Source organism: Chiloscyllium plagiosum, chromosome 10, assembly GCF_004010195.1.
Source record: "Chiloscyllium plagiosum isolate BGI_BamShark_2017 chromosome 10, ASM401019v2, whole genome shotgun sequence".
In the NCBI taxonomy this organism is placed as follows: domain Eukaryota; kingdom Metazoa; phylum Chordata; class Chondrichthyes; order Orectolobiformes; family Hemiscylliidae; genus Chiloscyllium; species Chiloscyllium plagiosum.
Genome location: NC_057719.1, coordinates 1,444,771 through 1,468,319, shown reverse-complemented (window position 1 = coordinate 1,468,319; position 23,549 = coordinate 1,444,771). Strand labels below are relative to the sequence as shown.

The 23,549-nt window shown below is 43.3% G+C and overlaps 1 protein-coding gene across 2 annotated transcripts in view; it reads right to left on the bottom strand.

Moving 5' to 3' along the window:
• brf1b (BRF1 RNA polymerase III transcription initiation factor subunit b) overlaps window positions 1-23,549 on the bottom strand; it is a 466,828-nt gene that overhangs the window by 359,037 nt on the left and 84,242 nt on the right. The window contains exon 1 of one of the 2 annotated variants that reach the window (XM_043696899.1): window positions 4,484-4,805. The exons of the other annotated variant lie outside the window; for it this stretch is intronic. The gene's annotated coding sequence lies outside the window, so the exon portion shown is untranslated. Of the gene's footprint in view, window positions 1-4,483; window positions 4,806-23,549 lie in introns of those variants that run through there. 2 annotated transcript variants of the gene reach the window in all.

Here is a 23,549-nt window from a genome sequence, read left to right as displayed (position 1 = left end):
ATGGGAAATTGTAACTCAGAATTAGAAGAATTCATCAATATCTTCAATAATTATCACCCCTCAATTAAATTCAAAGGCACAGACACAGAAAATGAATTACTTACTTCCTTAATATTTAAACTGATACAAAACAAAAGGCGTAAGTTAGCAACAAAGCTTTTCCCCAAAGAAAAACTGAAGTACTTCCACACAACCTCAAAGCATATGTTTCAGATCGGTGAGGTCATAGCCAATGTTCCATTACATGAGTTCAGTGAATTTAAGAGAAATTTGAGTTGGAAACATATGTCACAGAACTGGAACATTTTGCTAAGGCAGTTTTGATAAAACTATCTTTTCCTGGATCTCAGAACTTAATCTCACATTTAAGTGTAACAACTGGTAGCCATCATTAGAACAGCTTCTGTAGAAATAAACCTTAGTATTTGTTCTCAATCTTCATTATCTGATCACTGTGGGATTTGAGTGTTATGATTCCCAGATCTCCTCTTCATTAATTTCATTTTTTTCTAATTAGTTTGTTACTTTCACATTTATAGATGGTTCACTTTGATTTCTGACTTTGTGCTTGGGCCTTCAGCACCTTCACCACTACAATACCTATCCAAGGAGCAGTAATTTGTATCTTAACACCCTTTATATCAGAGTTCCTTCGCAACCTGCTTGTTCACTTTTATTGTTTATTGCTCCTTGTTGTTAATTCACTACCTGATAAAAACAGCCTAAACTGTTAACCCTTAAATTCTGATCATAGCAAACATTTGTTTACATATCCCACTATGCTCTTCATTCCAGTGAGCACTGTCTGACTTTCTCCTTTAAAATTATTTCCCTTGCTTCAAGCGTGTGCCTAGAGGCTGGGCATTGTCAGAAATGAGGCACCATTGAGTGATAGGTTTTCCAGCCCTGCAATGAGAACCTTCCGAGGGAGAGATCTTTGCCTCACCACTCATCCCACATAATGGAGTACTGCCGTTTGAGACTAATTTGTCACCAGACCAGAAGTCATTCAGGTTTGGTCTGTTTGGGGAGAGGGGGAGCAGCAGACTGTGCTTCCTGTGTTACTGGAGATAGTGAGTCGGTGTATGTCATGTTTGGGGAATGGATGCACTCCTATTGATACTTCTGAAATGAGGAAATATTGTGCATAGTTCATCTTGTTTCAGCTTTGTGTTTCTGTTCCTACTCCCACCCAGGGATTGTTCAATCATACGGCTAACAATGGATGAAAGCTTTCCAGTATCCCCTGTAGCTCTAGTAGAATATATGAGTCATTCGATGAATCATTTCATAGGCAGAATGGGCAGTCACTTATGTCGGTGCTGCCTGATAAGTTTTCAGAAGAGGTGGGACCGGAACGGAGTGAAGTAGGAGTTTATGGCATTTTCATAGTTTGCAGGAGTTTTGACGTCAGTGAAGTGAGGGTAATTCGCATTTAAGGCTGTGTTACCAGTTCTTCCCCCACCTCACTCATCCCTGAGTCCCAAAACACAAGTATGTCTGTGTTTACATACCCACAGGATATTCGCATGTGTTCACCCTGTCTTACCTCCACGCCCACACAGTGGGTGCATTATTTATTTATTTTGCAATTTTTTTGTGTCTGGTATTTGAAGGACAGTAATGTCTTTTGTTTTACTTTTAGTTCATCTGGCCCCTTCCCCCTCATCACTGACTCATCCTGCTCTAGACTCTGAAGCCCACAGGGCAATCTCTTTTCTTTTAATTATACATGCATGCGGCGCTAGGGCTGGAGCCAGTCTGCAGCTTTTGGTTGCAAAATTGATGTCAGACAAAGCTCTGTTGCAACACTAATATTGTCATGATAGCTTTCACTATTAATTGGGTTTGGCTGTTTCTCCAACTGCATATCATCATTTCTGAGCAACTGTGAACCCAGAGATCTATTTATTGATGCCTAAACCTTCCTCTCAGAGCTTCCACCACCTGTTGTGAAAACAATTAATTATATTGGCTCCCTTCACCTTTCAGGGAGGAAAAAGTGAGGACTGCAGATGCTGGAGATCAGAGCTGAAAATGTGTTGCTGGAAAAGCGCAGCAGGTCAGGCAGCATCCAAGGAGCAGGAGAATCGACGTTTCGGGCATGAGCCCTTCTTCAGGCTCATTTTCAGCTCCCTTCACCTTTCATCCCAGGCTCCCTGGGTTTCATTAATTTCCAGTCTACTATAGATTTGATAGTAAAATTTTTATCGTGGTCAAATCCCTTCATAAACTTAGCATGACTTATTTTAGTAATTGCCTCCAACTCAACAACTCTCCCTCCAGAATCTCTGCATTCCTCAGATTCTGGCCCCTTGCACATTCTCAGTTTTAATTGCTCCATCATTAGTGGCTCTCTGTCCCCCTCAAATAGTTAGTTGACTTCTGAAAACAGGCTAACTGTGAAACTAATTTTTTTCTATTCATGGGATATGGGTGCTACTGGCATTTATTGCCTATTCCCAACTGCCGAGGTAGCAGTTTAGAGAGGATCTGAAGTGACATATAGGCCAGACCAGTAAAGACAAATTTCCTTCTGTAAAGTACATTGATGAATGAGATGGGATTTTTCTGACAACTGTGAATTGGTTACATGGTCATCATGAGATCCATAATTCCAGATATTTGGTAAATTCAAGTTTTACCATTTTCCACGGTGAGATTTGAACCCAGGTGCCCAAGACATCACTCGAGTCTCTGGATTGATAGCCTAATGTCTACGTATATATGAAATAGGAGGAAGCCCCACAGCTCCTTGAGCTACTGAGCTATATAAATGCATGTTCTGGTTAATATTCAGAGTGACCTCACAGGTTAAAATTGGAGGAATGATTGCCAAGAATACAAAATAGCTTATGTCTGCATGTATGCAGCGGCAACAACGGGCTGCAGAAAAGTCTGCCCTTGTGGATATCTGGCTTGGTCTGAAGATATTGCTTCCCCTCCCTTACACTATATCCTCAGCTGCAACATTCAACTGTCTTCAAGCCCTCTCCAGCCGCTGTGCTGCTCTTGGATGGGTTAAAAGGCCAGGCCTGGCTGATCCTGTATCCCTGGAATATGGGTGAGATGGTGACAAGGTCTCCCAGCCCTGGGAAGAGAGGTACAGTGGCTAGAGAGGGTCACGCGGCAAGGTGCCCATTTATTCAGGTGGGTTTAATCAGGACATAAAACCATAGAATTATACAGCACAGAAACAGACCTTTTGGTCCCACTCATCCACGGTGACCAGATTAATCAATCCAATTAATCAAGCTGCATTTGCAGCATTTGGCCCATATCCCTCTAAACCCGTCCTATTCACGTACCCATCCAGATGCCTTTTAAATGTTTTAACTGTACTCACCTCCACCACTTTCTCTGGCAGCTTGTTCCATATACACACCACCCTCTGTGTGAAATAAGTTGTCCCTCAGGTCCCTTTTATATCTTGCCCCATTCACACTAAACCCATTCCCTCTGGTTTTGGACTCCCTTACCCTAGGAAAATGACCTTTGCTATTCATCCTATCCATGCCCCTTGTGATTTAATAAACCTCCATAAGGTCACCCCTCAGCCTCAGCTCCAGGGAAAACAGCCCCAGCCTACTCAGCCTCTCCTCATAGCTCAAACCCTCCAGCTCCGACAACATCCTCGTAATTCTTTTCTGAACCTTTCAAATTTAACAACATCCTTCCTACAGCAGGGAGATCAGAACTGAATGCAGTATTCTATAAGTGGCCTCACCAATCTCCTATACAGCAGGAACTTGACGCCCCAACTCCTACACTCAATGCACGGACCAATAAAGGCAAGCATACCATACACCTTCTTCTTCACCCTGTTTACCTGCGACTCCACTTTCAAGGAACTAAGGACTTGAACCTCTAGGTCGCTCTGTGCAGTGACAGTATACATCCTGCCCTGTTTTGCCTTACCAAAAATGCAATACCTTACATTTATTTAAATTAAACTCCATTTGTCACTTCTCTGCCCACTGGCCCATCTGATCAAGGTCCCATTGTACTCTGAGGTAACTTTCTTCACTGGGGTAAAAACAATGACTGCAGATGCTGGAAACCAGAAGCGCCACTGATCCAGAGTAACTTTCTTCACTGTCCACTAAACCTCCAATTTTGATGTCATCTGCAAACTTACTAACCATGCGTCCTATATTCACATCCAAATCAATTATATATATGACAAAAAGCAGTGGACCCAGCACCAATCCTTGCAGCACACTGCTGGTCACAGGCCTCCAGTTTGAAAAATCATCATCTACCACCACCCTCTGTCTCCTGCCTTCAAACCAATTTTGTATTCAAATGATTAGCTCTCCCTGGATTCCATTAGACCAACCTTACTAACCAGTCTACCATGCAAAACCTTGTCAAATGCCTTACTGAAATCCATATAGACAGTGAATAAAATATCTTTTTGAAATAAGAAAAATCCTTTTCTCTCTCCTTTTTGTCTTCTTTATTTTTTCTTGTCTTTCTTCACCTTCGAGCTGGAGTGGTGTCAGCAGGATGACAGCTACAGCATCAATGATGTGGATCAGGATTCCTAGCAGCAACGGCAGTGCTCGGAGCGGGGACTCCAGGCCGCTTTAGGCCTAGAGCTTGGACTCTTGACGGTGGCAGTCTCCTCGCGCACTGGTGTCATTGTTGCTGTATCCATAGTGGGGACTCCTTGTGACCCGGAACACCTTGCAGAAGCCAAGGAACCATGTTTGAGACACAATTTGAACAGAAGTTGAACTCTATTTCAGTAATTTCATTTTTCTTTGTTAACTTAATTGGCACCAGATTGAGACGACAAAGCGCTTTTCACTGTATCTTCTTAGTTATACATGACAATAAAACCATTCAAAATCCAAAATCCAGGTCAGGCCTTTGAATATCTAGTTCAGTGTCACTGCCCCCAACAGTCAAGATACATGGCGTGGCCAAGTGAATCCAGCCTTGAAACTCCCCATATCACCCAGGAAAAATCAGCTCATTGTGGTGACTGATCAGATAAAAGTTGCCTTGATAAGAGGAACAGAAGGAAATGGTGAGGTTCCTTCAATCACAGTCTCCTTCTCTCCATGCTTGCTGTTTGATACCATATGGAGTGAATCAAATGGTTAAACACTGGCACTAGTGATGCTTAGAACCTCTGGAAGTGGCTGAAATGGATCATCCGTGGCTGAAGGAGGTTGCAAATTCTTCAGCCATGTCTTTAACACTGATATGTTAGATTCCCTCATCATTGACAGTGGGGATGTCTTTGGGTTTTGGTTTTTGGTTTTTAATTGTGCATTACCACTGAATGTGGCAGGACTGCAGACCTTAGATATTAGATTACATTACAGTGTGGAAACAGGCCCTTCGGCCCAACAAGACCACACCGACCCACCGAAGCGCAACCCACCCATACCCCATACCCCTTACCTAACACTACGGGCAATTTAGCATGGCCAATTCACCTGACCTGCACATCTTTGGACTGTGGGAGGAAACCGGAGCACCCGGAAGAAACCCACGCAGACATGGGGAGAATGTGCAAACTCCACACAGTCAGTCGCCTGAGGCGGGAATTGAACCCGGGTCTCTGGCGCTGTGAGGCAGCAGTGCTAACCACTGTGCCACCGTGCCGCCCACGGTCAGTTGGTCATGAGACCGCCCAATCCGGTCTATTGCAATGCTGCTTCTATTGCTTGGCATGAATGTAGTCCTGTGTTGTAGTTTCACTAGGTTGACATTTCATTTTTAGAAAGGCCTGGTGGTGTTCCTGGCATGCCTTCCTGCACTCTTCAATAGAATATCAAAGCAGGAAGATAATGTTAATGATAATGATATGCTCATTTAGACCACTGCTGAAGTAATGCATATGGACATTGTTCACAAACAGGAACATTTTTTCATGTTTACTCTGCCCAGACACTTTGTGGTTTGGAATACCTTCATCAAACATCCTCAGCCTTTTCTTCTCAAAGGAAGTCACAGTCCAAACTTCTCTCATCAATCTTCATTATTGAGACTCCTCATCCATGGAATCATTTTCAGTGTTTTCTGCCCTCTGTCAAATATCTTCATATCCATCCTAACGAGTGGTGACCAGCACAAGACTAGATAGCATGAGACCAGCACTTTGCTTTTATTCATTCACAGGATGTGGGGTTACTGGCAAGGTCAGCATTTATTGCCCATCCCTAGTTACCCAGAAGGCAGTTAAGAGTCAAACACATTGGAGTCACTTGTAAACCAGGTCACGTAAGGATGGCAGTCTCCCTCCCTAAAGAGCATTAGTAAACCAGATGGGTTTTTCTGACAATCGACAATGGAGTCATGGTCATCACTGGACTCTGCCATCTGCTGTGGCAGAATTCAAGCCTGGGGTCCTCAGATCATTACCTGGTCTCTGGGTTAACAGCCCACAAGGCCAATGCCTCCCCTCAATACTCCAGATGAGGCATAACTTGTGTCTCATATAGGTTCAACATGCTTAGGAAATTTTGTTCATTAATCACTCACTCAACCTGTCCTGCCACCTTCAGTGACTTCTGCACATATACACCCAGATCGCTCTTCTCCCCTAACTTCTACAGAATTGGACACTTGACTTGATATTGTCTGTGCAGCTTTCAAACTACGGGGTTTGCAAGCGCTGAGTTAGTAAGCATGGCCTGCACCTAGCACTTAAATGGATTTCACTGGGCTAATCATTAAAGCAAGGTTAGAAAGTAAACTAACATTCTTCTAGTCTTAGAAAGGGTAAACAAACAGTAATGGAGAATAGCTGAGCATTTGGTTAATGGTCAATTGGCTGAAGTGGTTATTCAAATTTACATTCTTCACAATTTAGTTCTTGGCTTTTAAGTTCTTTTCTCCAAGCAGTTGGAGAAAAATGAGATGTTGTCGAGTAACTGATAAAATATTCTATCAATAACAAACAAACAAAGTCAGTTCAGTTAAAATATGGCAGGACAGTTCAACTGAAAACTGCACAAAATCATGCATGTGTTCTAGATGAATTCTTCAGAAATCAAACAGCAGTTGGAGGCAGAAGATGACATGGATGGCATATTTAGAAAGGTGGTCACACTGCAACATAGGATTATGCAGGCAGATAAATAATAGCGACTATGGGGCCGTGCAAGAGAATTAAGGCAGGCAGCCAGGGGATGAGACCCCAGAGACAATCTTGCTAGCAAATTGCTTTTCTCCTTTGGATACTGATAAGGACAATGATTCCTGAGAGGAGCACAGTCAGAATCATGGTGTGGCATCAGTGACCTAGCTGTGCAAGAGGGGAGGAAAAATAGTGATAGGGGAATCTTTAGTTGGGCGACAGATGCGGCTATGAACATGACTCCAGTATGGTTTGTTACCTTCCTTTGCCAGGGTCAAGGATTGCACAAAATTGCTACAGCATATTTTTGGATGCATGGCTGAACACCCAGTCATCGTGATCGATTTTAGTATCAATGACTTAGATAGGAAGGGGAGGAGATCCTAAAATGAAATTTCAGGATTACTCTCAATGACACTAGCCAGTGAGCATAGAAACAGGAGAATTGAGCAATTGAACAAGTGGCTGTGTATAGGAGGGAGGGCATCAGACATCTGAGGGATTGAGACAGTTCCGGGGCAGATGAGACCTGTACAAGATGGACGCACTGTACCTAAGCAGAACTGGGGCTAATATCTTCGCAGGGAAATTTGCTAATGCTATTGAAAAGGGTATAAACTTGATTGGTAGGAAGATGGGAACTTAAGAAGGAGTTCAAATTCAAGGAAAATAAAACTAGAAAAAGAACGAGTTAAAGTAGAAAAGCACAGAGGAAAAACAGAAGCCAGGCAAAAGAATAGCAAACATCAAATAGGATGAAAATGGAGAATAATGTTAAAATACTGATGAAAGGCACTCTATCAAAATGTCATAAAGCCTTCACACAAAGGGTGTTCTGAATGCTGTTGTTAGTGGTGTTGTTGTTGAACCCTAAACTCTAGCACTAATATTGAGTATGCTGTAACATGATTGAATTTGTCAGCAGGAATATTTCTGAGGGTAGTGCAATTATAAAGAACAGAGAACCATACAGCACAGGAACAGGCCCTTCGGCCCTCCAAGCCTGCACCAACACATGACGCCTTTCCACCATTAAAACTGTCTTCGTATCCCTCCATTCCCTTCTTATTCATGTATTCATTCAGGTGCTTCTTGAATGCAGCGATTGTGTCTGCTTCCACCACCACCTCAGGGGGCACATTCCACACTTTGTGTGAAAAACTTGCCTCGCACATTTCTTTTATCAACCTTATAAACTTTTAACAGGTCACCCCTCAACCTCCTGCATTCCAGTGAAAACAAACCCAGTCTATCCAACCTTTCTTCATCACTAGAATCCCCCAGACCAGGCAACATCCTGGTAAACCTTCTCTGTACCCTCCCCAAAGCATCCACATCCTTCTGGTAGTGTGGTGACCAGAACTGGATGCAGTATTCCAAATGTGGCCTGACTAAAGTTCTACAGAGCTGCAGCATGACTTGTCTATCCTGATACTCAATGCCCCTTCCAATGAAGGCAAGCTTCCCATCGACCATTTTTACTCCCTTATCTCCTGGCACTGCCACCTTCAGTGATCTGTGGACTTGCAAACCCAGATCCCTCTGCACATCAATACTCCTAAGGGTACTGCCATTCACTGTATAATTTCCACCTGTACTTGACCTTCCAAAATGCATCCCCTCACATTTGACTGGATTATCCTCCATCTGCCATTTTTCTGCCCATGCCTCCAACTGATCTATATCCATCTGCATCCTCTGGCAATCCTCCTCACTACCCACAACTCCTTCAATTTTTGTATAATCCACAAACTTAATAATTAGACCAGCTACATTTTCCTCCAAATAATTTACGTAGCTCACCAACAGCAGAGGTCCCAGCACTGAGCCCTGTGGGACACCACTAGTGATAGCCCTCCATTCCAAAAAACATCCTTCCACCTCTACCCACTACATCCTATGACTAAGCTAGTTTTGTATCCATCGGCCAGCTTATCCCTGATACAATGTGTCTTCACTTTTTGCACCAGTCTGCCATGAGGTCTTTTTCTGGTTCCTTTAAAGCCTTTGACAAGGCCCCTCAATTGATGATGTCAACATTTTAGTAACTCAATGTCTCACATGACAGACTGTCAGGGAAAATTAAAGTCTACGGGATACAGGGGATTGCGTCGAGTTGGATTCAAAATTAACACTGTGTCAGGAAATAAAGGGTAGTGGTGGATGGCTGTTTTTGCAACTGGAAAGTGCTTTCTAGTGCTGTTCCACTGTGCTTAGGTTTAGGCCCCTTGCTGCTTGTGTCATGCATGAATATTTAGATTAAAATATGGGAGCTGTGTTTGTGAATTTGCAGAGACAAAAACTGGTCATGTAGTAAAGAGGATGGCTGTCAATTGCAGGATCATATTAATGTTTTGATTGAGTGAGAGGGGAAGTGATGAATGGAGTTCATACCAGCGAAGTGCAAAATTATTAGAGTCATAGAGTCACAGAGATGTACAGCATGGAAACAGACCCTTTGGTTCAATTCATCCATGCCGACCAGATTTCCCAACCCAATCTAGTCCCACCTGCCAGCACCCAGCCCTCACCTCTATCCAAGGCCCTAAAGGAGCCTTCCACATCCAAAGTTTTGCTTGCACATCCACTAATACCTTTTATTGTATCCGTTGCTCCCGGTGCGGTCTCCTCTACATTGGGGAGACTGGGCGCCTCCTAGCAGAGCGCTTTAGGGAACATCTCCGAGACACCCGCACAAATCAACCACACCGCCCCGTGGCCCAACATTTCAACTCCCCCTCCCACTCTGCCGAGGACATGGAGGTCCTGGGCCTCCTTCACCGCCGCTCCCTCACCACCAGACACCTGGAGGAAGAACGCCTCTTCCGCCTCGAGGAAGAACGCCTCATCTTCTGCCTCGGAAGACTTCAACCCCAGGGAATCAATGTGGACTTCAACAGTTTCCTCATTTCCCCTTCCCCCACCTCACCCTAGTTCCAAACTTCCAGCTCAGCACTGTCCCCATGACTTGTCCTACCTGTCTATCTCCTTTTCCACCTATCACTCCACCCTCTCCTCCCTGACCTATCACCTTCATCCCCTACCCCACTCACCCATTGTACTCTGCTACTTTCTCCCCACCCCTCCGCGCTCAGGCTCACTGCCTTTATTCCTGATGAAGGGCTTTTGCCCGAAACGTCGATTTCGAAGCTCCTTGGATGCTGCCTGAACCGCTGTGCTCTTCCAGCACCACTAATCCAGAATCTGGTTTCCAGCATCTGCTGTCATTTTTTTTACCAGGTAGATAAGGTGTCAAAGAAGGCATTTGATTCTTTCCTTCATTGGGTGAGGCATTGAATACAAGAGCAGGGACATAAAGCTGGAACAATATGACACAAGTTGGGTCACAGCTGGTGTTTTGTGTAAATGTCTAGTCACCACATTACAGGAAGGATATAATAGCTCTAGAGAGTACACAGAACATTTACAAGAATGTTGTTAGGGCTTGAAAATTGCAACCTCGGAGGAAAGATTGGAACAGCTTTGTTTTCCTTAGAAGAGGCTCAGGAGTCACTTAATTGAGGTGCACAAAATATTGAGGGCCTTGCTTGAAGTGGACAGGAAAAACCCGCTGCCTCGAGCAGAGCAGTCAATTACCGGGAGACACAGTTTTAAGGTTACTAGTAAAATAGTTATAGGCGACGTGGGAAAATCATTTTCACCAAGAGGGTGGTGGTTGCCTTGAATTCACTGCTCGGTACGGTGATCGAGACAGAAACCCTCATCTCATTTAAAAAGAAATCTGGATCTACAAGGTTACCGACCAGGTGTTGGTAAGTGAGCTTAAGATGGGTAATGATTTACTCTGCCAGCGCAGATGGGTTGTCTGGCCACCTTCTAGTCTACAACTTCTCTATAGTTACGGAAGTTAGAAATTTAGGGATTTACATAACATGGGCAACACAGTAATAACAGACAACTTCAACTTAGGCATTGAATTAGTTACGAGCTGAAAATGTGTTGCTGGAAAAGCGTAGGTCAGGCAGCATCCAAGGAGCAGGAGAATCAACGTTTCGGGCATGAGCCCTTCTTCAGGAATTAGTTAACCAAGCTGTCACAATATTGTGAAGGATGATTCCTGTAATACATGCAAGGTAGGTTTCTCAAACAGCATATTCGGAAGTCAACTTGGAATCAATGCATTTTGGATTTGGTGTTGTGTAATAATAACCGGCTAGTTGGTAACCTTGCTATCAGGAAATTATGGCTATAATACGATAAAATCTTATATTACATTTAATGCAATATAATTAATTCTGAAACTAAGCTCCTGAATCTAAAGAAAGGAAACTAAAGGCATATGAGGAAAAGTTAGCGTGGGTTGAATGGGAAAATACACAAAGATATGACACTACACAGGCAATAGCTAGTATTTAAAGAAACATGACAAGGTCTACAACAGATGTACATTTCTCTAAGGCACAAACATCCAAACGGAAAAGTGAATAAACCATAGTTAATGAAAGAAGGTAAAGATTGCTTTAGATCAAAGGAAGGGGCTTATAAGGATGCCAGAAATTTAGGTAAGCCTAAGGATCAAGAACAATTTAGGACTCAAAGGACAGCCAAGAAAGAGACATGGAAAAGAAAAGCAGAATATGAATACAAGGTAGCGAGGAACATAAAGGCAGATTGGAAAAAAAGCTTCTGTCAAAACATTAAAGAAGAAAGATTAGCAAGGATAAACAGGAGCCCATTACAGATGACAGAGAAACTAAACAGTTATTTTGCATCTACCTCCACAAAAAAAATCTTCCAGAAATAACTAGGAAGCTTGGGACCTGTGAAACCGAGGTGCTAAAGAAAATACACCAGTAAAGAGGTCTCTTATTTTTCAAAAACAAACGTTAATGGAACATGGTTGCGCTGGCCGAGCCAACATTTATTGTCCATCCTCTGTTGTCCTTAAGCTGACGTGCTGCTGTCTATTTGCCATTAGGGAGAGAGTTCCAGATTCTTGATTCAGTGACACTGAAAGAATAGAGAAGTCATACTGAATAGTTAACTGGATTCCCTCGATCAAATGAGTTTCACCACAGGGTGTTGAAAGAGTCACTAAAGAGATAGTGGATGCATCACTTACCATCATTCAAAATTCTAAACATTCTGGAAAGGTTTCAGAGTGGAAAGTAACAAACGTAATTTCTCAATTTAGGGAGGAGGAAGAGGGAGAACAGAAAATTACAGAGCTGTTAGTTTTTCGACACTGTACTATCTATAACTAGGTATCAAGGAAAGAATGGTTAAACTGATCAGAGTTACCTTGGATTTACGAAAGGGAATCACGTTTGATAAACTTGTTGGGAGTTCTCGGAGGATGCTACTTGCAGAACTGATAAAGATGAACCATTGGCCATTCTGTATTTGGAATTTCAGAAGGCTTTGGATAAAGTCCCATATAGGAGGATAGTAAATAAAATTATAGTGCAAGAGATTGGTCAAAATATGCTAGGTATGGATTGACAGTTAGCTAATAAACAGAAAATAGAGACTAGGAAAAACAGAACATTCTCAGGATGACAGGTGATCCAGGATTACAGCTATTCATAGGTCGATAGAAATGATTTGGATGCAACAGGCAGCAGGAAGCCATGGCCCAGGTGTACTATCGCTAGAATATTCATCCAGTGACTCAGGTAATATACTGGGGACCCCAGTCTAAATCCCACCAGAGTGGGTTCGTTGGTTCTATAAAATGGATGTGAGGACGGTGTGTTGAAGTTTTAAAAGGATTTTGACAGATAAGTGATTGGGCTAGAATATGGCGAATGGAGTAAATATAATGTAACTAAGTGTCTGAAGTTATTTACTTTGGGAGAAAGCACAAAGGCAGAATGTTTCTTGGATAGCAAGAGATTGTGAAGTGTGAGCGCCCATAGCAATCTCAGTTCCCTTGTTCATGAATCGCTTAAAGTTAGTATCTAAGTGCAGCAAGCAATTAGGAAAGCAAACAGTAAGGGGATTTAAATACAGAAGTAAAGATGTCCTTCTGCAGTTGCAAGGAATCTTAGTGAGACTTCACTTGCAGGACTATGTACAGTTTTGGCCTCCTCATCTAAGGAAGGATGCACTTGCTATAGAGGGAGTTCAATGGACAATCACTAGATTCAAGAAACTGGGTGATGTATAAAATAGTTCCAGCACATTAACAGGATATAGATAGGATATTTCTTCTGGCTGGTAACTTTAGAACCAGGAAATATAATCTCAGGATAAGGGGCAAACGTTTTAAGACAAATGAGGAGATATTTCTTCACTCAGTATAGTGAATCTTTGGCATTTTCTATCCCAGAGGGTCATGAAAGGTCAATCACTGATCAGCTTCAAAGCAGAAACTAATAGGTTTCTGAAGAGTAATGTTTTGAAGGGAAAGGTAAAGGTAATGTAGGGCAAAATGACACTGAGGAGTAGACCAGCCATAATCTAAAATGAGAGTGAAGCTTGTGGCACTAAATGGACTAGTCCTGTTGCTCTGTTTCTGAGGTCCATGATCTTCTTACCAAAATAATCACATCACATTTCTCCACCTTAAAGCTTGATATGTCACCTGCCCACTCCACTAACTTGTTTGCATCCTTTTTACACTCTAAACTATTCACATATGGGCCAGGAGCTGGTAGGTAGGACTAGATTGGGTTAGGATATCTGGTCATTCCTGAAGAAGGGTTTATGCCCGAATCGTCAATTCTCCTGCTCCTTTGATGCTGCCTGACCTGCTGCGCTTTTCCAGCAACACATTTTTAAGCTCTGATCTCCAGCATCTGCAGTCCTCACTTTCTCCTTAGGATATCTGGTCAGCATGGACGAGTTGGACCGAAGGGTCCGTTTCTGTGCTGTACATTTCTATGACTCTATGACCTCCGTTTCTAGTTTCGTATCATCTACAAATTTTAAAACCAGACACCAAGATCTAAATCATTCATTTATATGCAGAAGAACGACAGTCCCAATATTAACCCTGGGAACTCCACTTTAAACTTTCCCCACCTTAAAACACCCATTTATTACTCGTCTGCTTCCGGTCACTGCTGTCTCTTATTTCATGAGACACAACATTGCACACAGAATATACGTAGAGAAACTGTTTCCAATTCTAGGCAAATCCAGAATAAGATAACATAAATACAAAATCATGATGAATAGATCAATAGAATAATTTGAAGCATTTTCTTTACACAGTGAGACAATATCCATCAAAGCCACACAGTATTTGAAGCAAGTGTGTCATGGCACATTTAAGGAAAAGCTTAATGCAAAGATGAGGATAAAGGAAGCAGATGGATATGGAATAAAGAGGGGAGAAGTGCAGAAAGAGTTAATTAGGCGAAGGGGAAGGTTCCTTTTGCAGTGCAAACTCCATCACAGATCAGATGGGTTAAGTGGCCTATTGTATCATGCACACAGCAAAGTGGCTCTTAAAACTAAATATTAATGCTACAGAAATCTATTAAATATTAAATGGGAAAGAGTAAGGACACAGTTGGAATAAATAACCCAAGTGTGAGGCCATTACCTGTACAGCACTATGATTATTCATTCTATTCGCAAGAGCTTCATAACATCACACAATGGCTATCCATTGGCAGATGCTCAGGAGCAATCTTGGACACCATCTGCTTCATTAGAAGTGCCACATGGTGCTGGATGGGAGGATGCACCCACGGACAGACCAGCCATCAAGCACACTGTGCAATGGGGTCTCCTAATTAATCGCTGGTTCATGTCAAGATAATTGGGCTGAATCAGAAGGACAGTAGGAACACTACAACTGCTCATCACCCCTCCTCCAACACCACATATTCACTGTCAGATAAACCTAGTCTAAGATAACTGCTGCCGCAGCTAACAGCACTACCTGTTATAACATACCCCAAAAGGTCAGTGCCTTCTGGAGAGGAATCAGGAAAACTGTAAGGAAAAGCTCCAGAAACAAAACAAAAGATTGGCTTATGAACATGCAAATTGCATGCACCTAACCACTCCAAAAGTTAATAAAACCTTAGGAATCAAATGACAAGTTATAAAAACTTCTCACAAACATTGCTGCAGCTCTGTGTCTGATCATAAACTTTACAACACATGCAAATTGATAAGAGCAAGCTCCCACACCAGCTCTGTAAAACTTAACCCCTTGATCTCTCAAGGTGTTTGCATTTGCTTTAAATTTGTTCTTGGTTCCACAGCAAGAGTCCTACTGTGACAATCTCAGTTGATAGTAATACTGAACCAGTCAGTTTCCAGAACAAACTCCAGCTTGATAGGTCAAATTTTTAATGGCTCCAGTTTGTTACAGTGGTGGCTAGTCACAAACTCACACTGATACTTACAAGGCTGCAAATGTTCTTCAACAACAAAACATACAATCTATTACACAAAGGAAAGAAAAACAAAGCTATAAAAAGACTATGGTTATAAAGATCTCAAAACAAACACCAAAACAAAGTTTCAACCTGCTTCCTAATATCATCCATCCCAAAGACCCAACCCCAAAGAAACATCATTTCTAGCTCAGCTTTTAATTTGGGTGGCTTTACAGTTTATTTCTCCAGAACTGCTGATAACATTTAAGATTCTTTTTCAAATCTGATGGCATGGTTTAAACTAGTGCGGCAGGGGAGTGGGAACCAGAGCAGCAGGTCAGTAAGCATAGAGACTGGGGAAGAGCTTGTGACGAAGGCAAATATAGCCAAGAGGAAAAGTAGTTAGGGAGAAGTTGCTGAGCTCAACAGAATGGAGGTTTGGAATGTATTTGCTTCAATGCAAGTCTAACAGCTAAAGACGGATGAACTTAGAGCCTGGTTTAATGCATGTAATTATGATGCTGTTGCTATCACGGAGACACGTTTGAAAGAAGGATAGGATTCGCAGGTTGTTGTTCAAGGATATCAATGCTTTAGACAAGACAGACGAGGAAGCAAAAGAGGTGGAGGAATTGCATTACTGGTTAAGCAGCATATCACAGCTGTGTTGAGGGAGGACACACTGGAAAGATCTTAAACAAGGGATTATGAGTAAAATTCAGGAATAGGAAGGGTGCAATCACAATGCTGGGATTGTACGACAGACCTTCTAGCTACCAGTGGGAGATGGAGGAAGAGATATGGAGTCAGATTCTGGAAGGATATCAGAAACAAAAACAGGTTGTTGTTGAGGGAGATTTTAACTTCCTTCGCCTATCGACTGGGACTCCTGGGAATTTGGATGGGGAGCAATTAGTTAGGTGTGTCCAGGAGGATTTTTTAAAACAATATGTGGATAGTCCAATGAGGGAGAGAGTCATAATGGATCTGGTATTTGGAAATGAGCCGGGCCAGGTGATCCTCAGTGGGAGCATTTTGGGAATAGTGACCATAATTCCCTAAGGTTTCAAATACGTACGGATAAGAACAAGAGTGAACCTTGGATGAAGGTGTTAAATTGGGGAAGACCAACTATAACTGAATTAGGCAAGAATTGAAGAATGTAGACTCGGAGGGGCTGTTTGAGGGTAAATTCACATCCTACATCTAAAAGTCTTTTAAAGACCATAGAGTCACACAGCACAGAAACAGTCCCTTGGTCCAAACAGTCCACGTTGACCATGTTCCCAAGCTAAACTAGTTCCACCTGCGTGTACTTGTCCCATATCACTCCAAACTTTTCCTATTCATGTAGTTGTCGAAATGTCTTTTGAACATTGTAACTAAACCTGCATCTGTCACTTTCTCTGGCCGCCTTGAAGTTCTTCACCTTAGGAAAATGACCTTTGCTATTCACCTGATCTACCAGAAAGATATGGATGCTTTGGAGACAGTGCAGAAAAGGTTTACCAGGATGTTGCCTGGTCTGAGGATTTTAGCTATGGGGAGAAGTTGGATAAACTTGGATTGTTTTCACTGGAGAGACGGAGGCGACCTGATTGAGGTCTACACAATTATGAGGCGCGTCTATAGGGTAGATAGTGAGAGGCTTTTCCCCAGGATGGAAAGGTCAACCACAAGGGGCACGGTTTCAAGGTGAGAGGGGAAAGGTTTAGGGGAGAAGTGCAGCCAGAATTTTTCACACAAAGGATGGACGGTGCTTGGAATGCACTGCCTGCCACTAGAGATGCTGGAAGCAGGCACTTAGTGACATTGAAGGGATTTCTTGATAGACAGAAGAATGGGAGGTGAATAGAGCGAAATAAACCACGTATGGGTAATAAGTAACAGGTCTAAATAGGATTAGGATTTGGCACAGGTCTGGTGGGCCAAAGAACCTGTGCATGTGCTGTATTGTATTTTTTTAATCTTTCAGAATGCTATGGCCTAACTTTTTTTCTGTTCTAACATCTTGAAGATTTCTATCTAAACTCTCCAGACTTGGAAGCTCCACAGGCAGGAAACCACTTCTGAAGTGACTAGGTTCCCTGAACTGAAAACACTCCAAAAGAAAACCCTTTTTCCTTTTGAACTAAACTCTTTTTTTCTGAACTGAAGTCAAAACCAAGCTAATACCATTGTTCTGTTTACACTGTCTGTCATAAACTCAAAATTCTAAATATCTTCTCCATTAACAGTGCAGGAGCCTTACAAACATTTGTCCACAGTCATTTCTCTTCTTGGAACAGATGCACTCAGGTCACTGTCTCAGAACAAAATTGAACTATTATAACAACATTCAAAGAACTAACCTACACCAATCTGCCACAATTTTACAATTCAAATTCAAAAGTATAATACACTTATCATCACACTGCTTAAAAACATTTAATCGACACAGTCTCTGCTACTCACTGGGTAGAGAACTCCAGAGGCTAACAAACACTCAAAAAGCACCCCCCCCCACAAGGCCTCATTTTATCCCAACTGCTGCCAACCTCTTGCAAGATCACAAGTTCCTCCAAGTCTGGCCTCTATCATAGACCCCATTCCTGTCGTCACATCAATTACAGAGGTGTCTTCAGCTAGCCAGATCTCAGAAACCTCAGTCCTAAATCTCTTTGCTTTTAAGATAGTCCTCAAAAACCTACCTCTTTGGCCAAGCATTATTTCAGCTTAATATCTCAATATGGTTCAATATCAAATTTTGTTTAAAAAATTTGGAAGAATTCAGGGCAAGAATTCAGAACAGGACTTATGCACTTAATGGTAAGGTCCTAGGGAGTGTTGCTGTACAAAGAGACCTTCGAGTGCAGGTTCATAACTCCTTGAAAGTGAGTCACAGAGGTAGATAGTGAAGGAGGCATTTGGTATGCTTTCCTTTATTGATCAGAGAACCGAGTACAGGAGTTGGGAGGTCATGTTGCGGCTGTACAAGACATTGGTTGGCCACTTATGGAATATTGCATGCAATTCTGGTCGTCTTCCTACCAGAAGGGTGTTGTGAAACTTGAAAGGGTTCAGAAAAGATTTACAAGGATGTTGCCACGGTTGGAGCTTTAGGAAGAGGTTGAACAGGCTAGGGCTGTTTTCCCTAGAGCGTCAGAGGCTGAGGGCGTCCAGAACTAGAGGGCATGGGTTTAAGGTGAGAGGAGAAAAGATTTAAAAGTAGCCTAAGGAGCAACGTTTTCACGCAGATGGTGGAACATGTATGGAATGAGCTGCCAGAGGAAGTGGTGGAGGCTGGTACAATTACAACCTTTAAAAGGCACCTGGAAAGGTGCATGAATAGGAAGGGTTTAGAGGGATATGGGCTAAATGCTGGCAAATGGGGCTAGATCAACTTAGGATATCTGGTTGGCATGGACGAGTTGGACCAAAGGGTCTGTTTCTGTGCTGTACATCTCTAGGACTCTAATTTAGGGTGCCAAAGATGATATAAATGCATGCTTTTCCTAGCTGTCCCTTTCTTTATAGAATGTGCTACAGTCTCCACTCATTAGGAACCCACTTGGGCGACTCCCGAGCTGAGGACGGTGCCATTAGAGCTGCCTCCCGATACCTCCTATCCAAATAATGCACATGGAAGCTTCCAGACAATATGTGCTGACAACAGTGAGTCTGCTGTTGTTTCAAATAATGAAATGGAGTAAACTGTATAATAAATAAATTTAAAAATAAACACACATAACTGACTCTTCTTAACGAAACATTTCTCAGGCAAAATATTAAACCAAAGCTCTGCCTACACTCTTTGGTAAATGTTAAACTTCTCACAACACTATTTTGTAGAAGGGGTAAACTTCCCAGTACTCTGACCAATACTTATCCCTCAAAAAGAGGAAGGAAACAAATTACCCAAACATCGTCACATAGCTGTTGAAGGACATAGAAAAGAGCACATTACAGTGCAGTACAGGCCCTTCGGCCCTTGATGTTGCACCGACCTGAAGCCCATTTATCCGACACTATTCCATTTTCATCCATATGCCTATCCAATGACCACTTAAATGCCCTCAAAGTTGGTGAGTCTACTACTGTTGCAGGCAGTGCTTTCCACGCTTCTACTACTCTCTGAGTAAAGATACTACCTCTGACATTTGTCCAATGTCTATCACCCCTCAATTTAAAGCTACGTCCCATCGTGCTAGCCATCACCATCAGAGGGAAAAGGCTCTCACTATCCACCCTATCTAACCCACTTATGTCTCAATTAAGTCACCTCTCAACTTTCTTCTCTCTAACGAAAACAGTCTCAGGTCCCCCAGCCTTTCCTCGTAAGACCTTCCCTCCATAACAGGTAACATCCCAGTAAATCTCCTCAACCCTTTCCAAAGCTTCCACAGCCTTCCCATAATGCAGTGACCAGAACTGTAAGCAATAGTCCAAATGCAGCCGCGCTTTTCCCTCGGATGGTGATGGCTAGCATGATGGGACGTAGCTTTAAACTGAGAGGTGATAGACATAGGACAGATATCAGAGATAGTATCTTTACTCAGAGAGTAGCAGAAGCGTGGAAAGCACTGCCTGCAAAAGTAGTAGACTCGCCAACTTTGAGGGCATTTAAATGGTCATTGGATAGGCATATGGATGAAAATGGAATAGCGCAGGTTAGATGGGCTTCAGATTAGTTTCACAGGTCGGCGCAACATCGAGGCCTGAAGGACCTGTACTGCGCTACTATATCCTATGGTCTATGTTGTAACCTGGGTGGCAACTTTCAGGGATCTATGTATATGGACACAGCGATCTCTCTACTCATCTACACTACCAAGAATCCTAAAGTTAGCCCAGTTTTCTCTGCTTCCTCTGAATTGAATCACCTCACACTTTTCTGTACGACACTCCATTTGCCACCTCTCAGCCCAGCTCTGCAGCTTATCCAGGTCCCTCTGTAGGATGGACAAACTCAAATCATGGCTTAGCTTCCAGCGTGAACTGTGGGACTGCTGCGCACTCTGCTTCACAGAAACCTGGCTCAGCCCATCCATTCCCGACTGTGCACTTCATGCTGGTGGTTTTTCAATCCCATCATATGGACCGCATAGCATCCTCGGGTAAGACAAAGGGTGGAGGGGTTTGCTTTTTGTGGTGCACGGACATTCCAACCCTGGGTAGCCATTGCTCCCCAAACTTTGAATTCTCCTCACAATCACATGCCGCCCATTCTATCTATCACAGAAATTTCCTGCTGCAATACTAACTGCTGTGTACATACCGCCACAAGCAAAAGGTTGAAGCAGCTCTGGATGTGCTGTACTCCCCTACTAACACCCTGGAGATGGAACACCCCAAGGCCCTGTTAATTATAACTGGTGACTTCAATCAAGCCAATCTAGGGAAGGTGTTGCCCAAGTACCACCAGAACATTACCTGCCCCACTAGGGGCCCAAACATTTTAGACCACTGCGACACCACTGTGAAAGATGTCTACCGCTCCATCCCCCCACCCTCATTTTGGAAACTCTGACCATAATGCAGTGTTTCTTCTCCCACTTGCAGTTAAAAGCTCAAGCAGGAGATTCCCCCTCGCAAATACAGGTTCAGTGCTGGTCGGAGGAGGCAGAGGATCAACTCCGGTGCTGTCTGGAATCGGCAGGTACCTTGGACGGGTATACCACCACCGTCACAGACTTTATCAGCAAGTGTGTGGAGGACTGTATATCGAGGAAGTCAATCCAGGTGTTCCCCAACAGGAAACCCTGGATAAACCAGGACACACAGAACCTGCTAAAAACCAGGCATGAGGCCTTCAGATCAGGAGACCCACTCAAATATCAGCAATCCAAGTGTGACCTTTGCAGAGCCATTAAGACAGCCAAGGACCAATACCAATCCAAACTAGAAACCCAGACACCCGGCAACTATGACAAGGACTGAATGACATCACAGGTTATTAAAAAAAGACCGTGCAAGATAGTAGATGATGATATATCCGTCCCAGATCATCTCAAAGCCTTCTATACTCACTTTGAGCAGAATTGTGGCGGAGAGCTAACACCTATTCTGACAAGTCCTGACGAACCGAACCCAACAGTCATTGCATCAGAGGTCAGATCAGTTTTCTTTCTGTGAATCCAAGGAAAGTGATAGGACCAGATGGAGTACCAGCCGTGCACTCAGAGCATGTGCAGGTCAACTGGCAGAGGTCTTCTTGGACATCTTCAACCTCTCCCTGCAGCATGCCACTGTCCCTGCCTGTTTCAAGAGGGTCAACATCATCCCTGTGCCTAAGAAGGCTCATGCAGCATGTCTCAATGACTACCGCCCAGTGACCCTAACTTCGGTGGTCAGGAAGTGCTTTGAAAGGCTGGTCATGGCATTAATCAACTCCAGCCTCCCCACTCTTCTTGATCCACTCCAATTTGGCAAAAGTGAGGACTTCAGATGCTGGAGATCAGAGTGAAAATTAGAATGGTGATCTCGGACTAAGCAACTGGACCCTCAGTTTCCAGACCCACAGGCCACAATCAGTGAAGATTGGGGACAATATTTCATCTTCACTAACCCTCAACACTGGAAACCCCCGGGATGCATACTCAGCCCCCTACTGTACTCACTGTATATCCATGACTGCATCTCCAAATACCAGTTTAATGCCATTTACAAGTTCGCTGATGACACCACCATAGTCAGTCGAAACTCAGATGGCGACAAAACAGACTACAGACAGGAGGAGGAAGACCTGGAAAAATGGTGCACTGAGAACAACCTAGCTCTCAATGCCAGCAAAACCAAGGGACTCATTATTGACTTTCGGCGGGATGTTACTCATGCCCCCCAGCACAGAGGTGGAACAAGTGGAGAGTGTCAAACCCCTGGGAGTGGTCATCCACAACAAGCTTTCTTGGACTCTTCATGTGGACACACTGGTTACAAACGCCCAACAACGTCTCTTCTTCGTCAGGCAGCTGAGGAAATTTGGCATGACGATGCCAACTTTTATAGGTGCGCCATTGAGAGCATTCTGTCTGAATGTATCACTACCTGGTATGGCAACTGTATCATTCAAGATTGGAGACATTTACAGAGAGCGATGAACTCGGCCCGGGCAATCACGAAGGCCAACCTCCCATCTATAGAATCCATCTATCAGGCCCCGCTGTGAAGGAAAGGCCGCCAGCATTCTCAAAGATCCATCCCACCCTGGTAATGTTTTTCCACAACCTCAACCATGGAGGAGAAGGTACAGAAGCCTGAACACACAACAGCCAGTTTCGAAACAGTTTCTACCCCACTGTTGTTAGAATACTGAATGGACTCACAAACTCTTAGCAAACCTGTGTTTTTGTTTTTGCTGCTGTTACCTATTATTTACTTAAGAGGGAAATCAGGAGGGCAAAAAGGGGACATGAGATAGCATTGGCAAAGAGAATTAAGGAGAATCCAAAGGATATTTATAAATATATTAAGGGCAAAAGGGTAACTAGGGAGAGAATAGGGCCCCTCAAAGATCAGCAAGGCAGCCTTTGTGTGGAGCCACAGAAAATGGGGGAGATACTAAATGAATATTTTACATAATTATCTACTGTGGAAAAGGATATGGAAGATATAGACTGGAGGGAAATAGATGGTGACATCTTGCAAAATGTCCAGATTACGGAGGAGGAAGTGCTGGATGTCTTGAAACGGTTAAAAGTGGATAAATCCCCAGGACCTGATCAGGTGTACCCGAGAATTCAGTGAGAAGCTAAAGAAGTGATTGCTGGGCCTCTTGCTGAAATATTTGTATCATCGATAGTCACAGGTGAGGGGCCGGAAGACAGGAGGTTGGCAAACACGGTGCCACCGTTTAAGAAGGGCGATAAAGACAAGCCAGGGAACTATAGACCGGTGAGCCTGACCTCAGTGGTGCGCAAGTTGTTGGAGGGAATCCTGAGGGACAGGATGTACAAGTATTTGGAAAGGCAGGACTGATTAGGGATGGGCTTATGCCCGCAACGTCGATTCTCCTGTTCCATGGATGCTGCCTGACCTGCAGCGCTTTTCCAGCAACACATTTTCAGCACTGATTCGGGATAGTCAACATGGCTTTGTGCGTGGGAAATCATGTCTCACAAACTTGATTGAGTTTTTTGATAAAGTAACAAAGAAGATTGATGAGGGCAGAGCAG